The sequence below is a fragment of the Salmo salar genome, chromosome ssa28 (genome assembly GCF_905237065.1).
Source record: "Salmo salar chromosome ssa28, Ssal_v3.1, whole genome shotgun sequence".
In the NCBI taxonomy this organism is placed as follows: Eukaryota; Metazoa; Chordata; class Actinopteri; order Salmoniformes; family Salmonidae; genus Salmo; species Salmo salar.
In genome coordinates, this window is record NC_059469.1 from 23,895,001 (window position 1) to 23,907,257 (window position 12,257).

Below are 12,257 nucleotides of genomic sequence, written 5' to 3' on the forward strand. Positions count from 1 at the left end.
GAGGCCTGGCTATTCCTCTCTGCTCCTTGGTGGATTGAGTAGAAGCGGTGAGGAGAGGAGCTGCCAGCTACTTGAAGCGTAACTTATTTATTAAAGCATGGGGAGGGAGGGAGGGAGGGAGGGAGGGAGGCAGGGAGGGAAGGAGGGAGAGGAAAGGGAAGGAGGAGAAGACAGACAAGAGTGGAAATGAGTTAGGCTCCTTTTTACACATGCTCCTTTTAACTAGTGTTGTCAAGGTGGTTTGCTTCGTCCTTCGAGGTAAACAAAAGCACATCATCACTCATACACCCACTTATAAAGCTAATCAAGAGAGTAAAAAAAAAAAAACATTGTGGAAAAAATATATTAAATGGAGAATCGGTCTACTATGTTCAGTTATGAACCCCCTAGAGTCGATTGACACACCGGTGTGTCAATCTAACTAACATAAGTAAAAAAATACCCATCAAAATCTGTCAGTTTAAGCCAGAGATATTTGCATTGGATGCGTCTCAATCCACCGCATCCACCATGTCGCACTTCCGCATCTGCGGTGAAAGGTGGCAGAGCTAGAGCAGTGTTGGTCAGACCATGAGTCATCACAAAAATCGTTCTTCTCACGAAAACGTCTGTAGCGTCCGAACAGTTTGACCTTCAAAACAGTTATTCGGCTGTCCCCATAGGAAACCCTTTTTAGTTCCAGGTAGAACCATTTTTTTTTCAGGTAGAACCCGTTTGGGTTCCCTGTAGAACCCTCTGTGAAAGCGGTTCTACATGGAACCCAAAAGGGTTCTACCTAGAACCAACATGGTTCTACCTGGAGCCAAAAATGGTTCTTCAAAGGATTCTCCTATGGGGACAGCTGAAGAACCACTTTAGGTTCTAGAAAGCACCTTTTTTCCTAAGAGTGTAGCCAGCCAGGAACACTCAAGAACAGTCAGGAACAATCAGGAACAGTCAGCTCACCTGATGTGGGCGCACCAGGTATATAAAGGGACAAAATAACAATATGTGTGATGTCCTTGTCTGTCCAGTTGATATCTCTGTTATTTACTATTACTGACTGTTTCCCGGCACAGCTACTGGCCTTCGTTCCATGAAACAGGACAAAAATAAGCACACCCTATTTTACACAGCTCTCCATTGACAAGGCTGTCAGGACTTAATTTTCGAGCACCAGGCAAATCTGGTGAGATCATCCTCTGACATGAAACTAACACAGGTCAGATTCACCACATGTATTACCACATCTAGCCCCTTCCTGCCTGACTCACTACTGTATCCACTGGCATGTATCTGTTCCAACAGGACATGACACCGGATTAGCCCTGTGGACTATTGACTGCTCAGGATAATGTGTATGTGAGTGAGTGAGTGAGTGAGTGAGTGAGTGAGTGAGTGAGTGAGTGAGTGAGTGAGTGAGTGAGTGAGTGAGTGAGTGAGTGTGTGAGTGTGTGTGTGGGTGGTGAGTGAGTGAGTGAGTGAGGTGAGGTGGTGAGTGAGTGAGTGAGTGAGTGAGGTGAGTGAGTGAGGTGAGTGAGTGAGTGAGTGGTGAGTGAGTGAGTGAGTGAGTGAGTGAGTGAGTGAGTGAGTGAGTGAGTGAGTGAGTGAGTGAGTGAGTGAGTGAGTGTGTGAGTGAGTGAGTGAGTGAGTGAGTGTGTGAGTGAGTGAGTGAGTGAGTGAATAACAGGGAACATGATCTGCTTTTGAAGAGGTTGGACAGTGCTACTAGAAGGGTGAGGATAACCACGTAGGCACCTCGTCAGCAGAAACACTCATCCTTATCCTCCTTATCCTCCTAGCTTATGAATGATAGATTAACACACACACACCCCACCTCCATTCATTGAACACCATTGTGTTGATTTTATTTCTTCATATGATATGCCTCTCTTTTTAGCTTCCTGTTCTTTCTCTACATGGGGTCTAATGCATTGTGAAACAGTGTGTTTTTGTGGGGAAATAGTTTTGTTGAAAGTCCCTTAGTGGCAGATAGATACACTACATGACCAAAAGTATGTGGACACCTGCTCGTCGAACATCTCATTCCAAAATCATGGGCATTAATATTTAGTAGGTCACCCCTTTGCTGCTGTAACAGCCTCCAGTCTTCTGGGAAGGCATTCCACTAGATGTTGGAACATTGCGGGGACTTGCTTCAATTCAGCCATAAGAGCATTAGTGAGGTCGGGCACGGATGTTGAGTGATTAGGCCTGGCTCGAAGTCGGCGTTCCAACTCATCCCAAAGGTGTTCGACGGGGTTGAGGTCAGGGCTCTGTACAGGCCAGTCAAGTTCTCTCAACAAATAATTTCTGTATGGACCTTGCTTTGTGCACGGGGGCACTGTCATGCTGAAACAGGAAAGGGCCTTCCCCAAACTGTTGCCACAAAGTTGAAAGCACAGAATCATCAACAATGTCATTGTATGCTGTAGCGTTAAGATTTCCCTACACTGGAACTAAGGGGCCTAGCCCGAACCATGAAAAACAGCCCCAGACCATTATTCCTCCTGCACCAAACTTTGCAGTTGGCACAATGCATTCGGGCAGGGAGCGTTTCCTGGCATCCACCAAACCCAGATTCGTCCATCGGACTGCCAGATGGTGAAGCGTGATTCATCACTCCAAAGAACGCGTTTCCACTGCTCCAGAGTCCAATGGCTGTGAGCTTTACACCACTCCAGCCGACACTTGGCATCGCACATGGTGATTTTAGACTTGTGTGCGGCTGCTTGGCCATGGAAACCCATTTCATGAATCTCCTGATGAACAGTTATTCTGCTGACGCTGCTTCCAGAGGCAGTTTGGAATTCAATTGTAAGTGTTGCAACCGAGGACAAGCGATTTTAACACGTTACAGTACTCTGCGGTCCCATTCTGTGAGCTTGTGTGGCCTACCACTTTGCAGCTGAGCCGTTGTTGCTCCTAGATGTTTCCACTTCACAATAACAGCACTTACAGTTGACCGGGGCAGCTCTAGCAGGGCAGACATTTGGCGAACTGACTTGGTGGAAAGGTGGCATCCTATGACGGTGCCACGTTGAAAGTCACTGAGCTCTTCAGTAAGGCCATTCTACTGCCAATGTTTGACTATGGAGATTGCATGGCTGTGTGCTCGATTTTATACACCTGTCAGTAACAGGCGTGGCTGAAATAGCCGAATCCACTAATTTGAAGGGGTGTCCACATACTTTTTTATATAGAGTTTATATGAAAAAAATCAAGGTACTAAAATAAACCACACCAGTGTGTCTGATAATATGAGTTCTGTTGATCTAGGATCAGGTCTCCCGTTGCCATATAAATGTATTCATTATGAAATTCTTTGTGGCTACAGGCCATACAGAAACATAACTGCGTGACTTTGCAGTTAAGACTCTATGCGGCACTAAATGTTTACCCACCTAAAACATAATTAAAATCAGCATGTGTTTTATTATTTCCAATAGCCCTCTATGGAACCAAGGTTCAGGGAGGACACACACACACACACACACGTAGAGAAGCGGAAAGCAACAGCTTTCTAAAACTGAATTAAGTTGACTATAGAGTGAGGGCTTGGTTAAAATTTGATGCAGAATGCAGAATCCCACGAGGTGCCACACACACACACACACACACACACACACACACACACACACACACACACACACACACACACACACACACACACACACACACACACAGGCCCTGTGGAAGGCACCTACCACAAAAACAACAACAGCAGGGCAACAACAACATTATTGCTGAAAGATTTGTCTCTGGCAGAGATACATGTAAGTCATTTCGGACTTGGTCTGGGACAAATTGCCTTCACTCCCCAACTCTGGCAAACAGCTGTGCTGCCGGCAGACTCGGCTCTGTTGTGGAGTGTGTGTGTGTATGTGTGTGTGTGTGTGTGTGTGTGTGTGTCCATGCTTGCGTGTGTATGTGCAAATGCGAGCATGTGTGTGTGTATGTGAGTGTCTATGAGCGTGTGTGTATGTGTGTGTATGTGTGAAGCCTCAATGGAATGTTTCATGTGGACCCACAATGCCCTGTGGTATTAATGAAGTGTAATGAGAAGGCCAGCTCACACACCCCAGCCCATCTCTTACGCCTCATTACTGCATTTACAATTTGCAATTATAACAGAAAACACCCCAAAATAGAGCAGTAGGCCAAAATCCTGTGCAGTGCTTATGATCATCGGCACTGTGTGTGTGTGTGTATATGTGCGTGCATGTGTGTGTGTCAGTCCAGCATGCTGTGCAGTGTGGTTGTCATCACAGGGCAGTCATTTTTTTCACACTTCTATGAGTGTTTAATGATGATCTGGTGTCTGGAGCTACAGCTCTGAGGTAAAGTGACAAATACATAACAATCACAGAGGTGAAGATGATTGAAAACAGCAACAGCAGCTACCTGCTCAAAATACATGTGGCTGTATAGCAGCAAGGTTATAATGCATCAATCACTGTGTATCATACACTTCTTACATACAGCATGTACATGTTGCCCTCTGAAAAGCCCCCTATTTTTGGTATATATATGTATATACAGTACCAGTCAAAAGATTGGACACACCTTCTCATTCCCGGGTTTTTCGTTATTTTACTATTTTCTACATTGTAGAATAATAGTGAAGGCAGCGAAACTAAGAAATAACACATATGGAATCATGTATTAACCCAAAAAGTGTTTAACAAAACATATTTTACATTTCAGATTTTTCAAAGTAGCCAGCCTTTGCCTTAATGACAGCTTTGCACACACTTGTCATTCTCTCAACCAGCTTCATGAGGTAGTCACCTGGAATGCATTTCAATTAACAGGTGTGCCTTGTTAAAAGTTAATTTGTGGAATGTCTTTCCTTCTTAATGCATTTGAGCCAATTAGTTGTGTTGTGTCAAGGTAGGGGTGGTATACAGAAGATAGCCCATATTATGGCAAGAACAGCTCAAATAAGCAAAGAGAAACGACAGTCCATCATCACTTTAAGACATGACGGTCAGTCAATCCGGAACATTTCAATAACTTTGAAAGTTAAAGAAAAGCCCTTGAATGAGTAGGTGTGTCCAAACGTTTGACTGGTACTGTATATATACGCATGTCTTTTCCTACTAAATACTTTGTTGAGGAAAATTGAATAGAATTGCTACGATTGTGATATATTGCTGTCTCACCTAGCTATCTTAAAATGCATGCACTGTAAGTCGCTCTGGATAAGAATGTCTGCTAAATGACTAAAATGTAAATGTAAATAAAGGTTGCAATGCAAAAGCATACTGTAACTAGAGATGAGAGCTTTATAACTACAGTAATGACAATTTTCCTTTATAATCTGGAGAAAATGGCCTCCTTCCATCTATGGAGCCATTTGAGCTTCCTTCAACACAATGTAATGGAGGGATGGAGAGAGGAACTATTTATACCACAGCCTGGGGGGTGAGACAGCTGTGTCAGAAGTCAACAGTCTTGGCCTTTCTCTCTGTGCATCAATGCAATCTTCACACACACACACACACACACACACACACACACACCAAAGACACGCAGATTCATACACAACACTCCTCTTATTTTTTTAAATAGAATTTTCACCAAAGATTTTACTCAACATGACAAACCATGCTGTATACACAGAGACACTATATTTAGGAAAGGATATCAGAGCAAGGTTGGAATGTGAAGAAAGACTGAGACTGATGTTCTGTATTGTGATGTTCTGTATTCTGATGTTCTGTATTCTGATGTTCTGTATTGTGATCTTCTGGCATTTCTGGGACATCACTTTTAATTGTACAAGAAGATATATCAAAACAAAGGGAAGCATATCCCTATCTATAGCACCACCGTACAACATCCACAGCCCAACTAGCACTAGCAGAGCATCATTTGGAAGCTGCAGCTATCCCCCTAATCTGTAGGGGTCCCCGGCTCTGATCTGCTCTGCTGCTGGAGCTGCTAATGAGAATCAATGTGTCTCTGAAGAAAAGGGATATGGGCAGAAAGGGATATGGGCAGAAAAGGATACGGCCAGAAAGGGACATGGGCTGAAAAGGTTATGGGCAGAAAGGGATATGGGCTGAAAGGGATATGGGCAGAAAGGGATATGGGCAGAAAGGGCTATGGGCTGAAAGGGATATGGGCTGAAAGGGATATGGGCAGAAAGGGATATGGGCAGAAAGGGATATGGGCAGAAAGGGAGACGGGCTGAAAGGGCTATGGGCTGAAAGGGATATGGGCTGAAAGGGATATGGGCTGAAAGGGATATGGGCAGAAAGGGATATGGGCAGAAAGGGATATGGGCTGAAAGGGATATGGGCAGAAAGGGATATGGGCTGAAAGGGATATGGGCAGAAAGGGGATATGGGCTGAAAGGGATATGGGCAGAAAGGGGTATGGGCAGAAAGGGATACGCCCAGAAAGGGATATGGGCAGAAAGGGATACGGGCAGAAAGGGATATGGGCAGAAAGGGATACACCCAGAAAGGGATATGGGCAGAAAGGGATACGGGCAGAAAGAGTTACGGGCAGAAAGGGGTATGGGCTGAAAAGGATATGGGCAGAAAGGGATATGGGCAGAAAGGGGTATGGGCAGAAAGGGATACGGCCAGAAAGGGATATGGGCAGAAAGGGATATATGGGCAGAAAGGGTTATGGACTGAAAGGGATATGGGCAGAAAGGGATACGGCCAGAAAGGGATATGGGCAGAAAGGGTTATGGGCTGAAGCGTCTCTGTCTGTCCTTAACCTTGTGGCCCAGTCAAAATGAACAGGCTTGACGGCATAACATTGATAATATAAAATTACATTTACTTAATGTTAGCCACGGTCACTTGAGGGGGAGGCAAGGCCCCATTATTTATTGATGTATTGCTTTGAAGACGACAAGTTACACCCACTGTGATTTGTTATAGCAATAAAAGGATGGACAGTGTCTCATCTCTCTGTCGAATGTCTCGCTCTCTCTCTCTCTCTCTCTCCCTCTCTCTGATATCCTTCCATCCCTCTATCCCACTCTCTCTCTAGCCATTTAGCGTTGTAGTGGGTCTGAGCATGAGCAAATGGTGAAATTATTGCAATTGAAAGATAAGTCAGGGTAATTCATACGCACTCCTCGCCCAGTCACAATGTGGAGCTGATGACACTTCATTATTTGGGGACAGGTATTGTATATCATCCAAATGAAGTGGCTGCCGCATGTAGCCCTGGCTCTCTGGCTCGTTGTGCGAAAGAAGACATTGGCGTACGAGGCCATTCACTAACTGTTACAGTTCAATTCAATTCAAAAGGGTTTTATTGGCATGGGAAACATGTTTACATTGCCAAAGCAAGTGGAATAGATAATAAACAAAAGTGAAAAAAACTCAGAAATGAAGAGTAAACATTACACTTACAAAAGTTTCAAAATAACAGAGACATTTCAAATACTATATATATATATATATATATATAATAGCCTTCATTTCTCGGGACAAGAATAGACTGATGAGTTTCAGAAAAAAAGTACTTTGTTTCTGGCCATTTTGAGCCTGTAATCGAACCCACAAATGCTGATGCTCCAGATACTCAACTAGTCTAAAGAAGGACAGTTTTATTGCTTCTTTAATCAGACCAACAGTTTTCAGCTGTGCTAACATAATTGCAAAAGGGTTTTCTAATGATCAATTTGCCTTTTAAAATTATAAACTTGGATTAGCTAACACAACGTGCCATTGGAACACAGGAGTGATGGTTGCTGATAATGGGCCTCTGTACACCTATGTAGATATTCCGTAAAAAAATCTGTCATTTCTAGCTACAATAGTCATTTACAACATTAACAATGTATATACTGTGTTTCTGATCAATTTGATGTTATTTTTTAATGGGCAGAAAAATTGCTTTTCTTTCAAAAACAAGGACATTTCTAAGTGACTCCAAACTTTTGAATGGTAGTGTATATACTGGGCAAATGTTTCAGAACACCTACTCATTCAAGGGTTTTTCTTTATTTTACTATTTTCTACATTGTAGAATAATAGTGAAGACATCAAAACTATGAAATAACAAAAATAGAATCATGTAGTAACCAAACAAGTGTTAAACAAATCAAAATATATTTTATAATTTGGATTCTTAAAATATCCACCCTTTGCCTTGATGACAGCTTTGCACACTCTTGGTATTCTCTCAACCAGCTTCATGAGGTAGTCACCTGGAATAAATTTAAATTAACAGGTGTGCCTTGTTAAAAGTTCATTTCTGGAATTTATTGTCTTCTTAATGCGTTTGAGCCAATCGGTTGTGTTGTGACAAGGCAGGGGGGTATACAGAAGAGAGCCATATTTGGTAAAATACCAAGTCCATATTATGGCAAGAACAGCTCCAATAAGCAAAGTGAAAAGACAGTCCATCATTACTTCAAGACATGAAGGTCAGTCAATATGGAAAACTTCAAGAACTTTGAAAGTTTCTTCAAGTGCAGTCGCAGAAACCATCAAGCGCTATGATGAAACTGGCTCTCATGAGGACCGCCACAGGATGGAAGACCCAGAGTTACCTCTGCTGCAGAGGATACGTTTATTAGAGTTAGCCTCAGAAATTGCAGCCCAAATAAATGCTTCACAGAGTTCAAGTAACAGACACATCTCAACATCAACTGTTCAGAGGAGACTGTGTGATTCAGGCCTTCATTGTCGAATTGCTGCAAAGAAACCACTACTAAAGGACACCAATAATAAGAGACTTGCTTGGGCCAAGAAACACGAGCAATGGACATTAGACCGGTGGGAATTTGGAATCCCGATCACGGCCGGTTGTGATACAGCCCAGGATCGAACTTGGGTCTGTAGTGATGCCTCTTGCACTGCGATGCAGTGCCTTACACCGCTGCACCACTTGGGAGCCCCAACGTGCAAGTAGTTGAAGTACGAAAGAGAAAATAGACAGATGAATATAGTTAGTATTTACAATGGTGTTTGTGTTTCCCTGGTTGCTCTTTTCTTGTGGCAGCAGGTCACACGTCTTGCTGCTGTGATGGCACATAGATATGGGAGTTTATTTGTGGGTCTGTGTAATCTGAGGGAAGTATGTTTCTCCAATATGGTCATACATTTGGCAGGAGGTTAGCAAGTGCAGCTCAGTTTCCTCCACATTTTGTTGGCAGCGGGCACATAGCCTGTCTTGTCCCGAGAGCCAGGTCTGCCTACGGTGGCCTCTCTCAATAGTAAGGCTATGCTCACTGAGTGTGTACAAATATTTCCTTAAATTTGGGTCAGTCACAGTGGTCTGGTATTCTGCCACTGTGTACTCTCTGTTTAGGCCAAATAGCATTACAGTTTGCTTTGTTTTTTGGTTAGTTCTTTCCAATGTGTCAAGTAAATATCTTTTTGTTTTCAGTTGATACTGCCACACTGATTCCTACCACTACTCACACTGAATGAATGATGCTTAGCCTTAGCAGAAGGGAAGGGGGGGGGGGGGCGGCACCTGGTTGAGAATCTGAATACATTAAAATTAAAGAGTGAATGAGTCTCTGTATGCTAGATAACCACTTTGCATAAAGACATGCATTATCCACAACCCTAATCACCCACATTTTCAATGGCCTGGGGACAATATGGAGTTATAAAGTAGATGTTTTATAGTTTTGTAATATCGCCTACTCGCTCACGGACAAAAGACTAAAATAGTTGCAGAGAGGCAAGTTTAGAAAATGAAAAATACTGTGAGTTAGTAACTCAGAAATCCACCCACCCCCCTTCAATTCCTTCCATAATCCTTCAAATCTAGCGCATTAAGATCCTTCTCTGCCACATAAACTGATGCGTTAGACAGTCACAGCTGTAGCTGCTCAAACATCATATCAGAAGATCAGGGAAGTAAGATGTGATATGCATGATGTGACTGATGTCAGGCTGAACCAAGTGATGACAGATCACTGGAAGAGATGGATGAATGGGTGGATTGTGTAGGTGTTCGCTTCGTATTCCTGACTACCGCTCATTAAAAAAACAATAGACTGCAATTCACCAGAAGGGGGTGAAGTGCATGTATATATGTGTGTGTGTGTGTGTGTGTGTGTGTGTGTGTGTGTGTGTGTGTGTGTGTGTGTGTGTGTGTGTGTGTGTGTGTGTGTGTGAGAGTGAGTGAGTGAGTGTGTGTGTGTGTGTGTGGTGCGTGCGTGCGTGTGTGCGTGTGCATCTTTTTGCATGTGTGTGTCTTCATGTTCGTGAGTTTGTGCTTCTGCATGCCTTTATGGGTGAACAAAGAAGTGAATACAAAGTGTTAAAGAACTTCCAACTTGTCGGTCTTCAAATCTCTATCTTCCTCCCTCATAACTTTTCCGCTACTCATCGTCTTTGTTCCGTTTGGCCTTTTATGTATTCTGTGGCTCTGTGGGTTCACTGGGAGACGCAGAGTGAGTAGGAAGTGAATGAGTAGGAGAACACAGATAACACAACACAACACATTTTGGGTGCCGGTACCGTTTATATGTAGGTGCAGGAGCTCCGTAATACTTTTAAGCTGATATTCTACAAGAGGAACGAGTGCTCAAGCAGTAGTCCATTTGAGGCCCAAGTCAAGCACTGATTGAACATCTGTTGGCAATAATGTTAATCAGAAATCATCTATAGCAGTATGTGTTGCTAGCCTTTCGACTGAAAGGTTCATCATCTGATATGAGGCCGTAATCGTATCACCAACAACATGACACATAAACTACATTTGGAGAGGAGATTTAGATTGTTACCATGGCAACAGCTGGTACAGTGATGAGAAGTGAGAGAACATTGGGAACATACCAGCAAACACCGTAAATGTGCTGAGACTGCTGACAGCTAAAACAACAAGTGAAAAGACTCTTACCTGGAAAGTTACACCATGCCAATTATTAACTTTGATTACTTTAGCAAATAAATAAACTGTGAAGTAGGTTAAACCAAGAAAGATGGGTTTTCACCTGTTGGTGTCTGTGTATATAAGTGTTTGTAAGTGTTTGTAAGTGTGTATGCTGTGCGTGATAAGCCAACATAAACCATAGTATTGAGACTTCACAGATGAGACTAAGGACAGCTGGCCCAGGACTCTGGAGGAGACAGTTCATGGCACACTATCCTATCCCCCATAGTCCCATTAAAACACCTGCCCAGGGACTCATTTTCTCAGCAACCAACCAGCAACCTCCTCACATCCCAGTCCACATCCCCAGAGACCTAGGAACACCTTGGACCAGCACAACACTGGCACGCTATCCACACAATGATATGCCCACGTCTATCCCTGCTGCTTTCATGTCAACCGGCTCCTGAGATGGGAGTCTGCTGTCACAAGGGTCCTCAACAACATCTAAGACCTACAACAACAGCTGTATGGCTATGGCCAACCTATCCCCTCCCTCTAGACCTATAGGAACATTTATGGCTGGGCCTGCCTCACCAACCACTAACCAGCTCCCCTCCCTACAGACCTACACAGGAACACAGACCTGCAGCTCAGCTCCCAACCACCTCCTCCCATCCCCATCCCCTCCCTATAGACCTAGGAACAACCTGGCACGCTAATCCTACGATAACCCCCTTACGTCAACACACCACATCTATCTTTCCCAACTCAGAAAGACAGGGTGGTTAGTATGAATAAAGAGGGGAGGAGAGAGGACTAAGAGGGGAGGAGAAGAGGAGAGGAAATAACAATATTAAAGGTGTAGTCAATCACAGGCATAGCACAGCCGGCTGTGGTGAGACCGACGGGAGCACCGCCTGCATCACTCCAGCAGAAAAGTCATTATTTCCCTGCCATCCTCTTCGCTCCTCGGCTGAATATATTAACTTCACAGCTTGAGCTAGCCAGCCCGCCGCTGTCCTCCTTAGCCCAAGAGTGCCTACAATGCTTGTTTTGAAGAGACTCTCGCAATTAGAGTATGGGAAAAAAGGCACACAGAAACGCAATGGTAGAACAACTCCCCACCCCAACACCCAGAGAGAGAGAGATAGATATATACAGAGAGAAAGAGATAAAACGAGAGGGAGAGAAAGAGGGGGGGGGAGAGTCGGCACAAAACAAGCTCCAGTGGCCCCCTGGAGTCCCACCGCAGAGCAGCACAGCTCAACACCGAGAAAAACCTAATAATCAGCAGCAAAACTACCTCTCATAAAGCAAATATACTGGTCTAGCAGATGGATTTCCAATACCTGTCTGACTGAGATTGAGATTCAAATGAGACATTCCAAATCTATTTTTACTTGTATCCCCAACAGTGCACTGACCATCAAAAAAGAATGCATAACAATGCCATATCAGCCATTCAA

General features: G+C 43.8%; 1 protein-coding gene across 30 annotated transcripts in view; it reads right to left on the reverse strand.

Moving 5' to 3' along the window:
• Window positions 1–12,257, reverse strand: part of LOC106589744 (neurexin-1a) — a 517,818-nt gene that overhangs the window by 171,404 nt on the left and 334,157 nt on the right. The window lies entirely within an intron of this gene.